We start from the raw sequence: 24139 nt of genomic DNA on the forward strand, positions 1-24139 counted from the left end.
GAAAGGAAATCTTTCATAATTTTATTTCGAGTTAGCAACTTCTATTTCATTTTTTTTTTTCGTTCCTTTCTTCTTCCCTTCAGATTGGAAAATAGAAAAATGAAGTCAGTCAAAAACCCAAAGGAGGTTCATGGCCAAGGGTAAGGATGTATGAGTAATGGTTATTTTGGAATGTACCGTTTGTGTTTGAAATCATGTTAATAAAAAATCAATGGCCATTTCCAGATATATTACTCAAAAGAATCGACATAATATGCCTGGTCGATTGGAATTGAGAAAATTCTATACCTTTTGTTACAAACACAAGATTCACAGTGAAATAAAGAACTAGATTGAACTAATTGCCTTCGTGCCAGCCTTCCAATCCAAGGAAGGTGAAAAATGACATACTATATGTAACATAACCATTTCTATAACATATATTAAATATAAACAAATCCTAATTATTAATTAATTCTAAATCATATTTAATAGTTTTTGTTTTGATTCGATTGAAATAGGAGTAGGATTTTCGGGATAACGAATAAACAAACCATGGGTAAATCCAAGCGATTCTTTCTTAAATCCATGCGATCGTTTCATTGGCATTTGTCCTGGATCCAATCGGGGGATCGAATTGATTATCAAAACACGGGTTTAATAAGTCGATTTATTAGTGAACAAGGAAAAATATTATCTATACGAGTGAATAAGTTGACTTTAAAACAACAACGATTAATTACCATTGCTATAAAACAAGCTCGTATTTTATCTTCGTTACCTTTTCTTAATAATGAGAAACAATTTGAAAGAAGCAAGTCGATCACTCGAACTGCTGGTCTGAGAACTAAAAATAAATTACTCTCCAATTGAATCAAAACAAAATTCCAATGTGAACTCAAACGTGAATTTCATTTTTTCGAAATCTTTGAGAATTGAGGTTTGGTTATCGTGTCGTAAGAAAAAAATAATTGGGAAAGAAGAATAAATCTTTTTTAATTGAATGTGTTTGTTCATTTTGACAAGTTTCTCATAGGATGATATTTTATCATACTAATTTCTACTCTACCTTCCCGGAGTTCATTCTCTAGGGAACTCCATTTAAAACATTCTACTCGATTCCTTCCAATCTCCTTAATTTATGATCTTATTAGAAATCATCTAAAAACAATTCCTATCTAATATAGCTATTTGTGTAAGTATTTTATGATTAAGAAGCAACTACCCCTTGTCCATATTGTGTATTAGTCTACTATAACTATAGTATACATTATTGTCTCGACTTACTGCATTTATCCGTGTGATCTACTAACGTCGAAAAATCTCTCTTTTGCCTATCTCTATCCCAATGAGCTGAAACTAAAGCTCTTATTTTTTGTTGAGTAATAGTCCGAGTAAGTCTTGAATGAGCCCCTCGAAAGTTTGAGGCATTGAATAAATGAAGCTTTGATGAATAACTAATTGATTTCTTTTCTTTTAGTTATTTTCTTCCCCTTTCCTAGTCTATTAATAACAAAACAGATTCTTCCAATGTATAAAACAAAATTCCAATGGCTTTTGCTACTATAACCTTCCCGACCATGATATTTTTTTTTTATAGGCTTTCACCTCGAAATAATAATTTTTTTTTTATACCTAGTATTAAAAAAAAATAGTAAATCAAAAAGTAGTAAATATAAATGGGTATAATGGGTTCCATTATTTCTATGGTTTCTTCGTAAACAATGAGGTCCTCTCTATACACTGGAGCCCCTTCTTTCATTTAACTAATGTTATTGTTAACTTGTATAGTTCACACTGTATGCCTCTACCATAATTATCTAGTAATAGGTATTTCACAATGAAACCCACCGATACAGCAATGGTATTTAATTATGAAGATTAGCTAAGTAGCTGACCCAGTTAGTCCGTTCTTGCAAGAGTCAAGAATAAGGGTATAACCTCTCCGCCTTTCAAATCGAATTTCCCTGCTTAATGGATACCATTTTCTACAATGGGGAATTATTTTTCGTCATAAATTAAAAATTGAAATGATTGGGTTTGGTACCAATGAAAACCATAAATTTGATAACACAATAGAAAGATATGATAGATCTTTTTTATTTTTAGATTTACCTTTTTTAGTTTTAGATAGTAAATGGGCTTCTTTCATTCTATCCTATTCATTGGTCCTGATCACTCATACTGGATCAATTGTTTTCTTTCTTTTGGTCTAGCACATTATCTAAACAAGTCACACATACACCCTAGTACATGTTCCTCGTCGCTGAGGACATCCCTGAAGAGCAACGATTTCGTGACATTTCTAATTGACTGTCTTGCGTTTCTAATAAGTTGTTTAATAGTTGGCATGTTGAATCATATATATAATGAGCTGGTTTAGATTTATCCTAAACGGATGATTATGAATCATATACATATTAATGGATTAATTTATATATATTAATAGATTAATTATTAATTAATAGAATATTAAACCCTGTAAGACGATAAAATCGCAAATTGCGGATGTACGTGAAACCTCTGTTCTGTTAGTTTTAGTTTTTGTTATTTTTTTAACCGGTACATGATCAACAATTCCATGGGCTTGGGCTTCTATTGCTGAGATAAAAATATCTCTTTCCATGTCTTCGGAAACAACCCATAAAGGTTTTCCTGTTCTTTGTACATAAACCCTTGTGATGGGCTCATGCAGCTTCAGTAGTTCTTCCATTTTCAGGATAAATTCTTCCGTCTGCGCCTCATAAAAAGCACTAGCAGGTTGATGCATCATTACCCTGATAATATAACATAATAGCTAGTTCCTCTATCTTGCATGATGAAAGTCGAAGAGATAAAGAATAATAAAATAAATAGTACGAAAAAAAAAAGTTAGAATTGAACAACCATAGAGGCATCTTTTGCTCATTGCATACGGCTCTACAATGGAATTCACTTTTACCTTTTCTTACCTTACATCGAGGAAATAGAAAAGAAAAACAGAAAATATACATATATATAGAGTTTGTCAGATTCACATAGGTAAATGATCCACTAACCACCCTTCCTTTTGGAGTAGTTAAAAAATAGTATGATGGCTTCGTTGCTTTATTATTCCGTCTGTTATTTAGCAATCCCAAGGTTCTTTTTTTTTTTTCAATACAAATAAATAAGTTTTTTTTTTTCTTATTGATTTTTTTTGTTTTTTTTTTTTGTATTCTTTCATAAAATAAATATTGTTATCTTCGGTGTGAAAATAAAAAAAGTTTGTGATGCTAAAATAGGTTTCCCAATAGATCAGATAAAATTGGAAATACCTTTTATTTATCTCATACTACTCTTTCGATACATAATGTAAGTATTTTGAAAATTTTTTCTTTTTATATGGAATTCGAAGTGCCAAGCTATTATTACTCAATATTCATATTTTCTATAGTGCGAAGGCATAGTCTTCATTATTTCTCTCAAATCCAATAACAAACTCATTGGCACCAAGCATGAGGGAATGCTAGATGTTTGGTAATTTCTCCTCTGACCATAATAAAAGATGTGAGCCCCATATTCAGCTAACCACCATGTGAGCCCCATACAGAGACATTGGCTAGTTCGTTTGAAGAGAATCTTTTCTATAATCAGACTCGGTCAAGTCATGTACGAATAGGCTCCGTGAGATCCAGTAGAAAGAATAAGTGAAGTGATGTGACATAATTCCAGAGTATGTTCTATGTATTTCACTTACTTAATAGTATGGAAATGTATTCATTTCCTCTGCATTGACCCGGTTTATTATACTATTGTAGTGAAACAAGGGATCTGGAGAAGAATAAGAAGAGTAAGGTCTAAACTAGATTAGTAACAAGTAAATCCTTTGTATGTAAATTGTTTTGATATTCTTGGGGATAAAGTCCAATTGCAAGGTCTAAGACGGCTCAGAAAGCACTTGATCATGATTTGTAAGCCTACTTGAGTATTGAGCATTTATTTGTAAGAATTGAATTCCTTACAATGGATGGTTGTTGATACTCCGAAAAAGGAAATTTGGTAAATTTTTTCTTACTTTTACATAGAAGCATTCATATAGGTGTGGATACCATATCAAATTTTTTTTTTTATATGGATCTATTTGGTTCGCTTGATTCATGCTCGAGCTGGATGATGGATGGATCTAGAATAATTCACCTATCCTAATAACAAAAAAACTTGACTTGAACGATCCTGTATTATGGAGAGCCCACATGGCCCAACGATCTTTTATATATTTTTGCGGTGGTAATTTCAGGTCCTATTGCATGTAACATAGGTTTAGTGGTTCTAGAACCATCAATGATTGGCAAACCCGTAGATCCATTTGCAACTCCTTTGGAGATATTACCTAAATGGTATTTCTTTCTTGTATTTCAAATTCTTCGTATAGTGCCCAATAAATTATTGGGCGTTCTTTTAATGGTTTCTGTAACCACGGGGCTATTAACAGTACCCTTTTTGGAGAATGTTAATAAATTCCAAAACTCGTTTCGTGTCCAGTAGAGACAACCATCTTTTTGATTGGTACCGCAGTAGCCCTATTGATAAATCCCTAAGTTTAGGTCTTTTTAAAATTGATTCAATTGTGAAATAAATAAAAAATACGATGTGTGTATCTAGGGAATAGTCACTTCAAAGTGATTTCTCCCTAGATACACTTATTTATTCAATTCAATTTTGGATCTATTCAGACTATATGGAAGGTGCTAAAGATTCAAAACTCATTTTAATCCATTTTTTTTAAATAAAAAAAATAATCCATTAAAATTTATGCAAAATGCTTTTCTATTTCTATAATGTCCAATATATGTTTTATATATTCTATGCGAAAATGTTTCATTTTCAAAAGGTCTTCTTCACTGTTATTCAAAGGTCTAATAATGTATGTATATCGAACCTTTTAAGGCAATTATAGAGCCTGGGGTGCAGTTCTAATTGGTCAATAAAAATTGATTTCGATGCTATTTCTTTTTTATTTTTATGTGGTTTAGCCAATCTATCATGAAAAGTAAAAAAAGGTAAAGTAACTTTGTCTTGGTTTTTTTTCTAAATGGAAATTTTATTCTTCTGCATGTAAAAAGGGAATAAATAAATCAATTAAATTCCGGGAAGCCTCCTAAATGCTTCTTATGGAGTTAAACTTCCATTTGTCCATATTTCGAGAAAAAGTATCTCTTGTTTTTCATTCCCATTCGCATAAGAATGAATATTATGATTGGCATTTCGACAAGCATGAATATAGCATCTATAGGATAACTTCCATCTTGAAAGTTAATTGGCCTTTTTATACGATACCCATGATGCCTTTCAGGTTCTAATTCAATACACAAATTAATTGGTTCCATTAGGTTCGCTATAGGCTATGTATTATCAACGATTTCCATCGAAGGTGGTAAGATGATGTCTTGAGTAGTATCAGGGACCTTTTACACAAATAGACGCATCACGAGTTCTATAAAGATTACTTCTCAATACAATTTCTTTCAAATTCATTAAAATTTCACATATAGATTCTTGAATACCTGCTATGGTAGAATATTCATGTGGTATTTTATGAAATTTTGTGCGTGTGATACATGTTTCTTCTATTTCTCTAAGCAAAGCTCTTCACATTGCAATGCCTATTGTATCAGCTTGGCCTTTCATAAGTGGAGTCAGCATAAAGCATCCATAATAAAGATGCTTACTATCTACGCATGATTTAACACATTTCTACAAATAGCTTTTAATGCCACATCTCTTCCGAGACCGAGGCCTTTTATCATGACTTTTACCCTTGCATACGTTGATCCACTACTGGCAGAATGCCATTTCCCACTGCGGTTTGGGTGGCAAATGGCATCCCTCATCTTGTACCTTTGAATTCACACTATGGGTTGGTACTTCTTTCTTTTTTTTGAATCTTAGTCCTAAAAAAACCAACAAGTTACACACTAAGCATACTAATTATATCAAATGATTAATCGAATTTTTATTCAACCTTATAAAATTGTTCATTTTTTTTTTAGTTAAGAGAAAAAGAATGAAAGAATTTGTCATTTTTTGTTCTATTACTGGATGGATAAAATAGAACTAAAAATAACTCAAGTAAAGGCCTATTATTGTAATATTAGGGTTTCCATAAGGGTTTTCAATTATTGTAATAGCAATGTTGAGTTTTTGGTAAACACAGTTAAGTTCTTTTTGTACAATCATCTATAATTCTTTGATTCTTCTAGGTTCTATTAATAACTTTGGGAATCCTATATAGATTATGACTTGAATCAAATTGATTCATTTTTGACTTTCCATACATGAAATTCCCTTGACACTAGAAGATATTTTCATATTTTTTTGTACATAATTCTTGATACAGCTTCTTACTTTTTGATCTTCTTGTAGATCCTCCAAATAATTTTTTGGTTGTGCAAACCAAAAAGAATGATGACCTTAGGTTGCGCCAAGTCTGAAACCAAGTGGATTTATTTTTTGTCCCATAATCCCCCGCTACTATACACATCATGACATGTCATATCGATGTACTTCTTTTTTTATTCATCCATGTTTTTTTAAGCATAATATGGTGTATTTTATTTGTATTTTTTATTATAAAAAATATTTGTCATTTAACCTTAAAATTCTTCAAAGACAATTTTGTTCTTTAAATAGTCTGTATAATAATGTACAGCTACATGTTTTAGTAGAATAGTTATATGACAAATGGGTCTTTTTATTGGATAACCTTGTCCCCGAGCTCGAGGTTTTAATTTTTTCATAGTAATGCCTTCGTTGACTTCCGCTTTACTAATTTTTAACTCTACTTTGGTGAAACCTCTACTGTGATTAGCATTTGCTGCTGCAGAAGAAACCAATTTTAAAATGGGAGAACATGCTCGATAGGGCATGAGTTCAAGTATCAGAAGTGTTTCTTCGTAAGAACGCCCATGAAACTGATCAATTACTCTTTGCACTTTGTGAGCAGACATATCTATAAATTCACCTATAGCGTATTCTTCTATATATCAGTCCATCTTGTTCTTCTTTCTCACAAGGTTTACCTTTCACCAATGAACAATAAGTATCTATATTCACTTTTTGTATTTATTAAAAAAATTTTAACGATGAGATCTATTATCATTTTTGCATGTCCTTGGAAACTTAGAGTAGGTGAAAATTCTCCGAATTTATGTCCTACCATACAATCTGTTATATAAATTGGCAAATCCTTCTTTCCATTATGGATAGTAATAGTATGCCCAATCATTGTCGGTATAATGGTAGATGCTTGGGACCAAGTGACTATTATTTCTTTTTCTGCTTTTGTGTTAAGAGTATTTATTTTTCTTAATAAATGATTCGCTACAAAAGGATTTTTTTTTTTTAGTGATCGTGTCACAATTAATTACTCCTTTTTCTTTTTCTGGTAAAGACGAAGAAACAAATTCTATTTACTATGGTGACGAAGAATCAAATTATCACTATATTGATTCCTTTTTCTACTTCTTCTTCCAATTGCAGGATAACCCCAAGGGGTTACCGGTTTTTTCCTACCAACTGGGGCCTTCCCTTCACCACCCCCTATGGGGATGGTCTATAGGGTTCATAACTACTCCTTTTACTATAGGATGCTTACCTAGCCAACATTTCAATCCAGCTTTACCCAAACTTTTTTGGTTCACCCCAACATTCCCCGCTTATCCAACTGCTACTGAGCATTTTTTGGTAGCAAACGAACTTCCCCAAAAGGTAATTTTATTGTGGCCCCTCTTTTGAAATCAGTTTTGCTATAGCACTTGCTGCTCTAGCTAATTGTCCACCCTTTCTGTAGAGGTACTCAAATTGGATCAGTAATTGATTTCTAGGTTTTGTTGTAAACCTAATTGGTTACTTCCAATTACGTAAATCAATAGTACAAATTGCACTCAAAGGTAGGGCATTTCCCATTTATATAGGAACTTCTGTACCAAAAACAATGGTATTTCCAATTATAGCCCCTCTGGGATGCAAAATATATCATTTCTCACCATCCCCATGGTGTATGAGACAAATGTATGCATTTCGATTAGGATCGTATTCTAGAGTTACGATTCTACCATATATGTCTTTTTCATTCTGTCAAAAATCCGTTTGACGGTATAGACACTTATGACCTCTCCTCTATGCCCTACGGTAATGATTCCTCTTGTATTACGACCTTTACCACAACGATGCTGCCCATAGATCATTATTGCATGGATTGGATTTCACTTGACTTTCTATGGCTCCTTTGTGTGTGCTTAAGGTAGAAGTTTTGTGTAAATGTATGCCATGCTATTAAGTATTTTGATTTAAGTTATTTTCTTTCTAACAGGTGGAATAGAATAACCCGGTTGAAGCGAAATGATCATATGTCTGTAATGCATTGTATGTCCCATAATAGGTTCCATTCTCCTACTTTTCCCGGGAGTCGATGACTATTCATAGCTATTGCCTTGACACCAAAGAAGAGTTTGACCCAGCGCTTTATTTCTGTCCTAGTTGATCTTGATTCGACATTAGAAGTATATTGATTTTTCAATCATAACCAAATACTTTTGTCTGTAAATACTGCATATTTGATTCCATCTATAAATCTATTTTCTTCTTTATGAGTTCTAGTCTCAATAAGAATGTTAGTTCTTAATGTTCATATGTTATGATATGAATATACCACACCAATTCCAATAGACTTATTTTGTTAAAGGGTCCCATTAGCGTGCATCCAGTAGGAAATGAACCTACGAATTCGCCAATTATAAGTTGGGTGCTTTAACCATTCAACCATGGATGCTTAGCGAGGATCTTCGTACATGGTGAATAACCAAATTCCAATTCAAATGAATTCTTTAGGATAAATCAATGCAATTTAGGAGGACTCATGAAAGGACATCAATTCAAATCCTGGATTTTTGATCAAGAATTCTCACTATTTCTTAGATTCAAGGACCCAATTCAATTTACTGGGATCTTTCATTCACATTTTTTTCCATCAAGAATGTTTTATAAAACTCTTGGACTCCTAAAATTGGAGTATCCTGCTTTTACGCAATTCACACTTACAGGGTTCAACAAGCAATCGATATTTCACGATCAAAAGTGTAGTACTATTTGTTGTAGCGATCCTTATATATCGTATTAACAATTGAAAGATGGTCGAAAGAAAAAGTCTCTATTTGACAGGCCTTCTTCCTATACCTATGAATTTCATTGGACCTAGAAATGATACATTGGAAGAACTTTTAGGTCTTCCAATATCAATAGATTGATTATTTCGCTCCTGTATCTTACAAAAGGAAAAAAGATGTATGAGAGCTGTTTCTTGGATCCAAAAGAGAGTACTTGGGCTCTCCCAATAACTAAAAAGTGTATCATGCCTGAATCTAACTGGGGTTCGAGGTGGTGGAGGAACTGGATCGGAAACAGGAGGGATTCTAGTTTTAAGATATCTAATGAAACCATTGTTGGAATTCAAATCTCATTCATAGAGAAACATATCAAATATCTGGAGTTTCCTTTTGTATATTCTATGGAAGATCTGATCCGCAAGGACCATGATTGGGAATTGTTTGATCATCTTTCTTCGGGGAAGAGGTGAAACACAATCAACTTGAATTTGGGATAGCTATTCGAAATCTTAGTGAAAGACTGGATTTGTTATCTCATGTTTTCTTTTTGTGAAAAAAATACCAATTGAAGGGAAAGGGTTTCTTCAAACAACAAGGAGCTGGGTCAACTATTCAATTAATTGATATTGAGCATGTTTCACATCTCCTCTCGAGAAATAAGTGGGCTAGTTCTTTGTAAAAGTGTGCTCAATTTCATATGTGGCAATTCCACCAAGATCTCTTCTTTAGTTGGGGGAAGAATCCACATGAACCGAATTTGTTAAGGAGCTCAAATTAAGAGATTTAAGAGCAACCTGGGAGTATTTATACAGAGGGTAATCAATCTCAATAGAGCTTGTCCATACTTGAAGATACAAAGCCTATTCTAAGCATCCAAGTGGTAGAAGCTGATACGGACCAGGGTGACGGTTTTGGTACATTTTTGGAGTCCGGGAAGCATGAAATGGTTCCAATGCTTTATGGGTTCAATACATATGCCTAAGAGGTCATGGAATACATTTAAAGCAGCCTCAAATGCAATCAAAAAAGGCTTTTATGGACAGCATCAACAATTTGGCCGAATTTGCTGTTTTGCTTGCTGGCTTTACTGTATTTTACTATATTAGCATTTTCTTATTTTTCCAAGCATGGGCAACGTGTGGGACTTCATATTCAGCTTATTTGGCATCCCAAAAAGCATCTAGAAGCTGATTTGGAGCTTAAAGAGGTCAAAGATTGATCAAACTCAACTTAATCAAAAGGCTAGCATTTTTAGTTTCCTAATTTGTTTTTACTTTTTGTTTTAGGAAACTACCATTACTTTTTGGCTTTTATTAATTTATTTTCTGGAAAAATAACTTTAGGAAGGTTTTTATTTATTCTTTCCATTGTAAATTAATTAATTCCTAATTTAATATAAAGGAATTAATTAATCAAACTTAGATTAGGAAAGGAAATATAGTTTCGGCCAACTAGGTTTCTTTATGTGTGGTGGCCAGTTTTCTTTATGTTCTGGGGTTTTTAAGTTGTCTTTTCAAAGCCTATTTAAAGGCTTAGTTATCAATAAGAATTAACTTTGATTTGATTAAGAAAATACTTGTGAGATTAATTATCTTTTTGTTCCTTAAGAACACCTAAAACACCATTAGAGAATTGGTTGTTTTAGCTTGACTTATCAATAGGTCTTCCATCCCCTGTTGTGGTGTCTACATTATACCAAGGTTTCTAACCACAGTTTGGTTAGGGGTTGAGGTCAATTCCATTAGAAGTTGAACTCAATTAAGATCCAGGCTAATATAATATGGGTTTAGGAGCAGGTTGTCCTAGGTTTGTATTACAATATGATTCCACAAGATCCATTTTTGTTCAAGTAACGGATTTTAGCCAATTGAAAGGATTTTTTGATCGATCCAGAGATCATTTCGGTTCCATTAATAATGAGGAATTACTGATCTTCTGATCTTCTGATGATCTGGATGTGAATGAGTCAAATTACTTATCCTTTGATCTATTAGTGAACTATATCTCCTGGGATTATGAAAGATGTTCCACTAGAAATATTATTGTTATTGCTTGGACTCATATTCCCTGAAAAGTAGATCCCGCTCTAATAGCGCCAAATAAATTAAATACATGCATTAAGATAGGAAGGTTTCTTATTCCACAACAACCAAAGCACTTTTCACTCCTTCATACACTAAGGGATTTCACTTGGAAAAGAAAATGTTCCATGCTAATGGATTCAGGTCCATAACCATGGGTTCCAATGTACAACATCTTGTAGCATTTACCAATGCGGCCCTATTGATTAGTATTACACAGAAGAAATCAATTATAGACACTAATATAATTAGATTGCTGTTCATAGACAAACTTGGGATTTGTGATCCCAGGTAAGATCAGTTCAGGATCATGGGGATACTTTCTATCAGATAGGAAAGGCTATTGCACAAAATGTACTTCTAAGTAGTTGCTCCATAGATCCTATATCTATCTATATGAAGAAGAAATCATGTAACAAAATGGATTCTTATTTGTACAAATGGTACTTCGAACTTGGAAGAACATGAAGAAATTAATGATACTTATTTATCTTTTGAGTGGTTCTACCGGATCAGACACTCAAGACCTTTGGTCTCTACCCGGACACGATGAAAAAAATGGGATCACTTCTTTTGGACTCGTTGTGAATGATTCTGATCTAATTCATGGCCTATTAGAAGTAGAAGACGCTCTGGTGGGATCCTCATGGAAAGAAAAAGATTGGAGCCAGTTTGATAATGATCGAGTGACATTGCTCCTTTAGGTCAAACCAAGAAATCCCTTAGATATGATGCAAAATGGATCTTATTCTATCATTGATAAGAGATTTCTCTATGAACAATACGAATCAAAATTTGTGGAAGGGGAAGGAGAAGGAGTCCTTGACCCACAACTGATAGAGGAGGATTTATTGATAGCTTGGGCTCCTAGAATATGGCACCCTTGGGGCTTTCTATTTGATTGTATCGAAAGGCCCAATGAATTGAGATTTCCCTACTGGGCCAGGTAATTTAAGAGAAAGTGAGTCATTTATGATGAAAAGGATGGGCTTCAAGAGAATGATTCAGAGTTCTTGCATAGTGGAGCCATGCAGTACCAGACACGAAATAGAATTTCCAAAGAACAAGGCTTTTTTCGAATTCATTTGGGACCCTGCAGATCCACTTTTTTTCCCATTAAAAGATCAGCCCATCGTCTCTATGTTTACACATTGAGAATTCTTTACAGATGAAGAGATGTCAAAGGGGCCTCTTACTTCCCAAACAGATCTTCCTGCATCTATATATAAATGCTAGTTTATCAAGAATATGCGAGAAAAGTACTTCGAATTGTTGATTCATCACCAGAGATGGCTTAGAACCAATAGTTCATTATCTAATGGATTTTTCCATTCTAATACTCCATTTGAGAGTTATCAGTATTTATCAAAGCTGTTCCTATCTAACGGAACGCTATGTGATCAAATGACAAAGACATTGTTGAGAAAAATATGGCTTTTCCCGGATGAAATGAAAATTAGATTCATGTAACAAGAGAAAGGTTTCCCATTCCTTAGCTGGAAAGATATGTGGCCATGAAATAGGGATTAAGTGGAACAGAATTGATCAGCGGTAGAGTCGTGGAAACATCTATTTCTTCCATATTTTGGACCTCAACTCCATGGAACAATATACTACTGCTGAAACATGGAAGACTTGAAATCTTAGATCAAAACATTAGGGATGGATGATATGAAATGCCTAAACAAGAATTCTTGAATAGTGAACAACCAGAGCTATTACTCACCACATCAAAAAAATTCCATTAATGAAAGATGTAAATCCATTGGAAAATGAAAAATATGCACGTCAGATGAAATGGTTGTTGCTATCTGCTACAATAACAAATCATTCGTTTAACTAAATAACTAAATAAAATAGATAGACATTTCTCTTCGTCTTAGGTCAATAGATCTTCTTAATTGACCTTTATATAGATAATACACATTCCAGTTGACCGACTAATTCTAATTATTTCGAAGCAATCTACAGAGCGGTTCATCCTTTTTAGATATTCTTGGCCAATAAGTACTGGATTTTCTTTTGGATAGGCCCTAGAAAGAGAAGGAAGGCTGGAATACCAACAGGTGTCTATTATTGAATTCACCTAACCAGATAGTATCCATTTTGGGAACATCCAGTGCCAAAGTCACTGAATGGGTAAGTCACCAGTCCCTAAAACGGACTACGTAATGTACTTTATTTACTGGGTTATGGGGGGGGGGGGGGCATTTTACCAGAGGTTTCTATTGTATCACTATGACCTTGTGTGATTCATGTTGAAGCATATACTCGGGGGGTGAGGTGGGTGCAGGACAGACGATTTCAAAGTGAACTCCCCATTCATTAGATAAAGAAGATCACCAATATTTTGTGATCCACTGCCAAACTTATTCCAATTCATTAAGCATTCTCAATATTCAATATTATGCCTTGAAGAGGGCTCAAACCTCCATGCTCTTTAGCACGAGATTTTGAATCTCGCGTGTCTACCATTTCACCACCAAGGCATCTCAAAAGTGAATCGTATTCCATGAATATGATATCTTTCCAGTGTGATGTATGGAATATATGACAAAGGTGGAGTGTTAGAGTATTTCAATTGATCGATCATGTCATGTAGGCCTGAATCAGACATCCAATTGCTTCGATTTGAATTATCCGGAGGGTGCCTTATCTTATATTTATATATTATATCAAAAAGATGGACAATCAAACCTATATCTCGATTCAATAGAAGCCCAAAGAGGTGAGGTGTACAGGGTCCCAAATAATGAGAAATATGTGAATAGGGTCCCAAGTAACGATGTAGGGATCCATATGTGATGGGAATCCGCTCATGCCAGCACAATCGACAACCCGCTGGGGTGCTGACCCGATATGGATGAAGACCGGGCCAATCACTAGGGCTCAAACTAAGAGATTTAAGTATAACCTTGCTGTCTTTATCTAGGGAGTAACTCATTCTCAAGAGGGCTTGTCCATACTGAAAGATACAAGGCCTGTTTTGAGCATACAAGTGGTGGAAGCCGATACTGACGCAGGTAGCAGTTTTGGTGCATTTATGGATTCTGGGCAGTGGGAAATGGGGTCAAATATTCTTTAATTCACTTGATATCATTAAGACGTCATGGTAACTGGTCATGGTCAAAGCTAAGCTGGTGATTTAAGTGGTGTGCACATGAGAGAGAAATTGGTCGGGTTTTGCTATATTTTCCATTGGCTGTACTGTATTTTGTTGGGTTGGCTCTTTCTCTTTGCTCCAAGCAAGGGAAACATGTGGGACTCCATAATAATCTTATTTGGCATCCTATAAAGCATATAGAAGCTGATTTTGAGCTCAAATTGGTCAAATATTGATCAAAGTCAACTTAGTCAAAAAGCTAGTATTCTAGTTTCCTAATTTGATTTCTACTTTTTATTTTAGAAAATTACCTTTACTTTTGGTTTTTATTTATTATTTGCTGGAAAAATAAGTTTAGGAAAGTTATTATTTTATTATTTTCATTGTAAATTAATTAATGTCTAATTCAAGACAAGGGATTTAATTAATCCAAATTAGATTAGGAAAGGGTGTGAAATTAGGCAATTTCCTAATTGGATTCTATGTTGGCGGAAATTTCTTAATCCTTTTAGGGTGTTTTTTGGTTCATTCAAAGCATATTTAAAGGCTTATTTTCAATGAGAAATCAAGCTTGAATTTTATATAAAAAATTATTGTGAGATTGAATTCTCTTTGTTTTTTGAACACCTAAAACACCATTAAGTGAATGAGTATTTTAGCTTGACTTATCAATAGGCCTTCCATCACCTATTGTGGCATCTTCATTATATACCAAGGTTTCTAATCACAAGTTGGTTAGGGGTCACGTTGACCATTAGAACTTGAACATAATTAGATTGGGGCTAATATAACACAGGTTTAAGTGGAGGTCGTCCTTGGTTCGTATCATTAATGATGCGAATCCACTTGCACTCGCACAACCAATAACCCGTTAGGGTGCTGATCCAATACTGATGAAGACTAGGCCAATCACTAAGGCTCAAGCTAAGAGTTTTAAGGAAAAACGTGCTGTTTTTATCTAGGGGGTAATTCATTCTCGAAAGGGCTTGTCCATACCTGAAAAAGCAAGGCAAGTTTTGATCATACAAGTAGTGGAAGCCGATATGGACCCAAGTAGCTGTTTTGGTCCATTTATGGAGTCCGAGTAGCAAGGAATGGTTCCAAAACTTCATGAACTCAATGAATATAATTAAGAGGACATTTAATACAGCCAATCCAGAATCAAAAGCATCTAAAAAGAACTTGTATCGACAGCCTCTCAATTTGGCCGAAAATGTGCTGTTTTGTCGCAGGCTTTGACTTTTCTTCTTGTCAGACTTATTCCAATCAAGGGGAAACTTGGGGGAATCATTATTAATCATATTTGGCATCCTAAATGGCATATGGAAGTTGATTTGGAGCCCAAACATGCTGGAGATTGGTCGAAGAAACTACTCAACTAGTTTCCTAATTTGATTTTGACTTTTCGTTTTAGGAAATTAGTCTTTTATTTTAATTTTTATTTATTTATTTGCTGGACAAATAAGTTTAGGAAATTTATTATTTTATTATTTCAACTATAAATAAATTAATTTCTAATTCAAAATAAAGGAATTAATTAATGCAAATTAGTTTAGGAAACTAAGAAAAATCAGGCACTTTCCTTTTCTCTACTTTCTTTTTCTCAACACTTTATGTCCGGTTTTGAATTAAATTTTTAGGGATTTTTCTTTGTAATCTTAGCCTAGTTAAAGGCTTAATTTCAATAAGAAATCAATCTTGAATTCTATACAGAAAATTATTTGTGAGATTGAATTCTTTTTGTTCTTTTGAACACCTAGAACACTATTGGTGAATGAATGTTTTAGTTTGACTTATCAATAGGCCTCCCATAACCTATTGTGGCATCTTCATTACATACCAAGGTATCTAATCACAGGTTGGTTAGGGGTCAAGGTGACCATTAGAACTTGAACATAATTAGATTCAATCTAATATAATACGGGTTTAAGGGTAGGTCGTCCTAGGTTCGTATCATTTGGTATCAGAAATAATCAAATTATTTCTACATGATCAGCCCAGTCTTCATACCAACCTAGGATGACCTATGCCTAAACCTGTATTATATTAGCCCGGACCTAATTATGTTCAAGTTCTAATGGTCACCTTGACCCCTAACAAACTTGATACGAACCTAGGATGACCTGCTCCTAAACCCGTATTATATTAGCCCGGATCTAATTATGTTCAAATTCTAATGGTCACCTCAATCCTTAACCAACCTATGATTAGAAACCTTAGTATATAATGAAGACGCCACAATAGGTGATGGAAGGCCTATTGATAAGTCAAACTAAAACACTCATTCACTAATGGTGTTTTAGGTGTTCAAAAGAACAAATAGAATTCAATCTCACAAATAATTTTCTGTATAAAATTTAAGCTTGATTTCTCATTGAAAATAAGCCTTTAAATATGCTTTGAATGAACAAAATAAAACCCTAAAAGGATTAGGAAATTTCGGCCAACACAAAATCCAATTAGGAAATTGCCTAATTTCACATCCTTTACTAATCTAATTTGGATTAATTAATTCCGTTATTTTGAAGTAGGAATTAATTAATTTACAATGAAAATAATAAAATAATAACTTTCCTAAACTTATTTGTCCAGCAAAAAAAATAAATAAATAAAAACCCAAAAAAGTCAAACGCAAATTAGAAAACGAGTTGACTAGTTTGACAACTAAGCTGACTTTTGTCTGATGTCCGAGCTAACTTATGTCTGATGACTGAGCTAACGTATATCTGCCTGATGTCCGAGCTAACTTATGTCTGTCTGAGCTAACTTATGTCTGCCTAATTTTCGATATAAAATGTTCGATGTATAGTTGTCCGATGTAAAATGTCCAATGTATCAGCCTCCACCATTTGGATGGCTAAAACAGATCTTTTATCTTCAGGTATGAACAAACCCTTTTAAGGATGAATAACTTCCTAGATAAAGACAGTAGGGCTTTTCTAAAACCTCATAGCTTAAGCCTTAGTGATCTGTCTGGTCTTCATCCGTATCGGATTAGTACCTTAGTGAGTTATCGGTTGTGCGAGCTCGGGTGGATTCACATCACAACTTGTGATTAAAAACCTTGGTATATAATGAAAGACACCACAATAGGTGATGGAAGGCCTATTGATAAGTCAAGCTAAAATACTCATTCACTAATGGTGTTTTAAATGTTCAAAATAACAAAGAATTTTCTGTATAAAATTTAAGCTTGATTTCTCATTGACAATAAGCCTTTAAATAGGCTTTGAATGTGATGGAATTTGGTGTAGGTTTATGTTGTTGTACCCTAGAGCACAATCATTCAAGGTGTTAGTCAAGAATGATTGTTGTTGGTTCTTGGTTCTTGGTTCTTGATTTTGTTTTTTTTTTTTGGGTTTGTTTAGGTTTTGTTTCTGGTTTTAATGGAGGTTTAGGGTTCTTGAGAAGGTTGTTAGCTTTTGGGAAGAAGAAGAAACCAAAAATGTAGGAGTTGAGAGAGAGAGAGCCAAAAATGTTGTTTTTCAAAATCTATTTTTTGAATATTTTCTTTCTCAACATTTTTCATTACAATTTTCAAACTTTTAAATACATCAAAAAGACAATAAGGCATGCTGCCATATTGAGCAATAAATACAAAAGCATTAAAAGTAACCAACCAAGCCAAACTACCTCAACTAACTCTAATCAATGTGCTGGGCATGCAAGAAACCTTCTTTAATGGGCAGTTCAGCTTGTCTAAGGCATTTTAATTTGAAAACCAGCTCCATTTGACTTGAAAATTGGAGGGAAGCCTTTTTGAATATTAAACTATGTTCTACCCAAAAACCAGATAAAAAAAAGTCCATTTACCCACTCAAAAGTAATCAAACCCGAGGCAGTTTTGCCCAGTTTTTTGGGCAACAACACTGCACAAGGGTCAGATTGTTTTGGGCTTAACTCAGCCTTCCCAGCTCCAAATTGGGCCATTCTTTTTGGTGCTGCTTCCTCTGCATATTTAGTTTATCATATCCAAAATTCAGGTCTAAATACCAAACCTACTTCAAACGGCATCCAAGGAAGTGGACTTATGTTGCTGGAAATACAATTCCAGCAACTAGACAAAAAAGGCCTTAAGCTAGATAATGAGCTTAGGGCATTACAAAAAGGATATTGTTCTTGAACATTACAAGATAAAATAAAATGCATAAACATAAACAATGTTTGGTCTTTGATGTTGCAAAACAAAGAGTGCAAGTGTAACCGAACTACCTTGCACATTGTGGCAAGATCACCACATTTCAACAGAATGAACAAAGCAAAACCCTAAAAGGATTTGGAAATTTCGGCCAACGTAGAATCCAATTAGGAAATTGCCTAATTTCACATCCTTTCCTAATCTAATTTGGATTAATTAATTCCCTTATTTTGAGTTAGAAATTAATTAATTTACAATAAAAATAATAAAATAATAAATTTCCTAAACTTATTTGTTCAGGAAATATATAAATAAAAACCAAAAGCAGAGGTAATTTCCTAAAACAAAAGGTAGAAATCAAATTAGAAAACTAGAATACTATCTTTTTTACTAAGTTTATTTTAACAAATCTTTACCAATTTAAGCTCCAAGTCAGCTTCTATATGCTTTTTAGGATGCCAAATAAGATTATTATGGAGTCCCACATGTTGCCCTTGCTTGGAGGCAAGAGAAAGAACCAACTCAGCAAAATACAGTAAAGCTAGTAGAGAATATAGCAAAACCTGGCCAATTTCTCTCTCATGAGCACACCACTTAAATGACCAATTTACTTCAGCCTTGACCAGTTCCCATGACTTCTTAGTGATGTCAAGAATATTTGACCCCATTTCCCACTGCCCGGAATCCATAAATGCACCAAAACAGCTACCCGGGTCCATATCGGCTTCCACCACTTATATGCTCAAAATTGGCCTTGTATCTTCGGGTATGGACAAACCCTCTTGAGAATGAGTTACTCCCTGGATAAAGGCAGCAAGGTTTTCCTTAATCTCTTAGTTTAACCCCTAGTGATTGGCCCGGTCTTCATCCGTATCGGGTCAGCACCCCAGCGGGTTGTCGGTTGTGCGGGCACGGATGGATTCGCATCATTCCCCTCCTCTTGAAAATGATTTGCCCTCAAATCAAAGTCATGACCTGCAGCAAAAGGAGATAAATCAGCATTATTCTCACCTATTGAATCAAGTTTGTAGGCATTCTCGTTAATCCGCTCAAAAACTTGGAAAGGTCTATCCACACATGGCATGAGATTTGACTTTCGTTGTTTTGGAAACCTTTCATTTCGTCAGTGCAACCAAATCAAATCTCCTGGGTCAATAATTATCACAAAAAAAATCTAGAAATACATGCTCGTTATGGTAAAAATTTCACTTTTTAAAGTTAGCAAATAATCTCTTCCTAATTTTCAAATTTCCACAAAGTAAAGCTCTTAACAAGGCAGATAAAGTTCTATACAACAAAAACATTTTTAAATAAGCATCTTTATAATTCATGACCAGCAATGGCTTCTTACTCAAGATGGCTTTATTAACATTCCCAAAACTCAAATAAAAATATTTATTTTTCCTTTCTTTTCTTTCTTTTCTTTTCTCACTCACGGTTTCATTGAAATTTACATCACTCTTGGCTTTTTCTCCAAGTTTCTCACTCTCGGATTTGTTAAAATTTTTCCACTTACCCTGGGTTTTCGAGGACTTACCTTGGATAGCAAGCTCACCTTTCCCCTCTTGAATGGATGGTGGAACCATTGGTGCCATACTAGCCTTCTCTTTGAGCCTCTCGGCTTCCATCATTTGTTGCATTTGTAGTTGGTCTCTAAAAACCTCATTCGGGGTCAATGGCTCTAGCTTGATCTTCTTACCTTTAAATCTAAAAACAATACAATTCTCTCTACCATAATGAGTAGCATCTTTATCAAATTTCCATGGTCTACCTAATAGAATATGTCCGGCATGCATAGGCACAACATCCATATATTTATTTATGCTAAATTTTACTTTGGCTTGTTTATTCACTTTCATCTCAGTACTATCATTAAGCCATTGTAATTTATAACGTTCTAGATGTTTAATAGTTGTTAATCCTAAATTATCAACCACAATATTACTAATTACATTTGTACAACTCCCATTATCAATTATCATACTACAAATCTTACCTTGAATTTTACATCGGGTGTGCAAGATATTTTCCCTTTGGCCTTGATCCTCATCCTTGCCTACAGCAAGTGCTCTCCTAGAAACCAAGTTCAATTTGGCTTTGGATGCATGGAGTGTCTCGGCTTCATCTTCAAGTTCTTCCTCTCTTTGTTCAGTCTCATACTCACTTTCTTCACTTTCCGATTCTAGCTCGCCGTGACCTTTTAACACCATGATTCTTCCATTCAGGCATTGATTTATAATATGTCCTTGTCCCTGGCACTTAAAATACACAATTTCATAAGTTCTAGAAGGTTTAGGATCATATTTGCCTTCATTTTTGTGTGCTTGGACAGATGCGATTTTGGACTCCCTTTTTGGCCTAGTGGTGCTATTTTCTCCAAGTTTCCGTTTTTGTCTTGCTTTAAAGGTGGAATTACTTCTCCAAGCACTTGGATTTGACCTCCCACTATTTTTAATTCCTCCAAAGCATGAGCTTACACCCCTCCTCTTGAATTGATGCTCTAATTTAATAGACGCATGCAACATCTCCTCCAATTCCACATATTGTTGCAATTCTAGTTGATTGGCTATTTCAAAATTCAAACCACCAAGAAACCTTGCCATCATTGCTTCTCTATCTTCATTCATAAGCATCTCCATCTCCTTATAATAATCCTCCACAAACCTAGTTCCTTGAGATAAAGATTGAAGTCTTTGATGTAGCAACCTACGATAGTGTGATGGTACAAACCTTTTCCTCATGGCTCCTTTCATTTGTCACATGTAGTGATCAAGTCATCACCAACTCTCTTTCAGGTGTTTTGCTCATTGGTCCACCATTGAAGTGCATAATGACCAAATTCCATTGCTGCCAATTTCACCTTCTTAGCCTCTGAATAGTTGTGGCAATAAAAAATTATCGCCATATGCTCCTCCCATTCCAAGTAAGCCTCCGGGTCACTTTTCCCCATGAAAGGTGGTATGTTTACCTTGATGTTGCCAATATCATCATCTACCTCCTCTCTTGGACAACAACTGTTTCATCCATTGCTTCCTTAAAATCATCTCCAAATTATTCCTTTTCAAACTACTCTCTAGGTCGTCCATGGCCTCCTCGACCTCGACCTCCATGGAACTCTTGCCTTAAATTTGGTCCACCATGAGATGTTTCTATTATGTCCATCCTTTGATTTATGTGGTCAAATTGAGCATTCATCTATTGCAGTTATTCCAAGACAGCCCCCATGTCCGTTTGCTCACCACTCCCCGTAGCTCGGGAATCACCATGGAATCCTACAGATTCTTCTTTATTAATTCTTAGCGGTGGATGTCGCTTCCTCATCCTTGAATCTGCCATGTTAGTATAAATAATGTAAAATAAAATAAATTCTCACCAAAAATCACTCCCTCATGTGTTTCAATCAATCAAGGTCTCGACACTCGTGTTTTCACACTAGTTTAAGCTTTTACCCTCTTTTAAGCTTTCTCACTCTTACCTTTTTCTAGTCAAAGAATCATCTCAAAGTTCTAAAATAAATAAATAAATAAAAACCTAAAAGTAATGGTAGTTTCCTAAAACAAAAAGTAAAAACAAATTAGGAAACTAAAAATGCTAGCTTTTTTATCAAGTTGAATTTGATCAATCTTTGACCTCTTTGAGCTTCAAATCAGCTTCCAAATAAGCTGAATATGAAGTCCCACACGTTGCCCATGCTTGGAAAAATAAGAAAAGGCTAATACAGAAAAATACAGTAAAGCCAGCAAGCAATACAGCAAATTCGGCCAAATTGTTGATGCTGTCCGTACAAGCCCTTTTTGATTGCATTTGAGGCTGCTTTAACTTGATTCCATGACCTCTTAGGGATATGTATTGAACCCATAAATCATTGGAACCATTTCATGCTTCTCGGACTCCAAAAATGTACCAAAATCGTCACCCAGGTCCGTATCGGCTTCTATTGCTTGTATGAGTAAAACAGGCCTTGGTTCTTTAGATATGGGCAACCCTTCTTGACTATGACTTATTCCTTGTATGAAGACAGCAAGATTTTCCTTGAACTTCTTGGCTTGGGCCCTAGTGATCGGTCCCACCTTCATTTGTATTGGGTCAGCACCCTAGCGGGTTGTCGGTCGAACAGTCTCGAGTGGATTCGCATCACTAAGTGGAGGTCTAAATTGACTCATGTTGAAGAATCAGTGGATGAGTTGTGGTTAGAGGTGAAATGCCACTCGAACCCAGAGCTAGTTGGTTCTCCCCGGAATGCGTTGAGGCGCAGCAGTTGACTAGACATATAGGGGTACAACACTGTTTCGGTACGAACTGTGAGAATGGTACCAAATCGAGGCAAACTCTGAATACTAGATATGATCTCAAAATAAGAGGGGTTAAGGTCGACCGGTGAGACAATGGGGGATAAGCTTCATCGTCGAGAGGGAAACAACCTGGATCACCAGCTAAGGCCCTTAAATGATCGCTCAGTGATAAAGAAGGTAGGGGTGTAGAGACAGCCAAAAGGATTGCCTAAAAGTAGCCACCTTTGAAAGAATGCATAATAGCTCACTAATTGAATGCTCTTACACAAAAGATTAATGGGGCCAAGCGATCTGCCGAAGCTGTGGGATGTAAAAATGCATCGGTAGGGGAGCGTTCCACATAGAGGGAAGCATTCGGCCAAGCAGTGGTAAACAAAGTAGAAGTGAGAATGTTGGCTTGAGTAACAACAAAATTGGTGAGAATCCAATGCCCCAAAAATCTAAGGGTTCCTCTGCAAGGTACGTCCACAGAGGGTGACGATGAGAATCCACCCGTGCCCGCACAACCCATAACCCACTGGGGTGCTGACCCGATACAGATGAAGATTGGGCTGATCACTAGGGATCAAGCTAAGAGATTTAAGGACAACCTTACTACCTTTATCCAGGGGGTAATTCATTCTCAAAAGGGCTTGTCCATACCCAAAGACACAGGGCCTGTTTTGAGCATACAAGTGGTGGAAGCCGATACGGACCTTGGTAACAGTTTTGGTGCATTTATCGAGTCCGGGCAGCATGAAATGGTTCCAATGCTTCATGGATTCAATACATATGTATAAGAGGTCATGGAATCAAGTCAAGGAAGCTTCAAAGGCAACCAAAAAGGGGTTTTGCGCATGGCATGACAAATTGTTCTCTTGGGTTCCTCACTATGGCTCTCAAGTTTCTCTATTTTTCTTACTCCACTTTTAGGTTTCTCATGGTTTTCCCACTCAATTTTTGTTTTAGAATGCTTACCTTGGTGGCCGAGAGGGAGAAAGGAAAAGAAAGGAAAAATAAAATTTTTTTTTGAGTCTTGGGGATGTTAATAAAGCTATCTTGAGTAAGAAACCATTACTGGTCATGACTTATAAAGATAGTTATTTTAATGATCAAGCTAACTTTGAAGAACTTGAATTGCCAAGTTCAATACTTTCTCTTTTACAAGATTTTGGAGATGTATTTCCATATGAAATTCCAAATGGATTACCATGTATTAGAGGGATTGAACATCAAACTGACTTTGTTCCAGGGGCTTCCATACCTAATAGACCTACATATAGAAGCAATCTTGAAGAAACAAAGGAGCTACAAATGCAGGTAAGTGAGTTACTTGATAAAGGTTACATTCATGAGAGTATGAGTCCATGTGCTATTCTTCTTTTATTAGTGCCTAAAAAAGATGGTTTTTGGAGAATGTGTGTTAATTGTAGGTCTATAAA

At 35.1% G+C, this 24139-nt stretch overlaps 1 pseudogene; it reads left to right on the forward strand.

The window, feature by feature from the left end:
- The window catches only part of LOC132799884 (protein Ycf2-like), a 37330-nt pseudogene extending 25441 nt beyond the window's left edge, over window positions 1–11889 (forward strand).
- The last annotated feature ends 12250 nt before the right edge of the window (window positions 11890–24139 follow it).

The sequence above is a fragment of the Ziziphus jujuba genome, chromosome 11 (assembly GCF_031755915.1).
Source record: "Ziziphus jujuba cultivar Dongzao chromosome 11, ASM3175591v1".
Classification (NCBI taxonomy): domain Eukaryota; kingdom Viridiplantae; phylum Streptophyta; class Magnoliopsida; order Rosales; family Rhamnaceae; genus Ziziphus; species Ziziphus jujuba.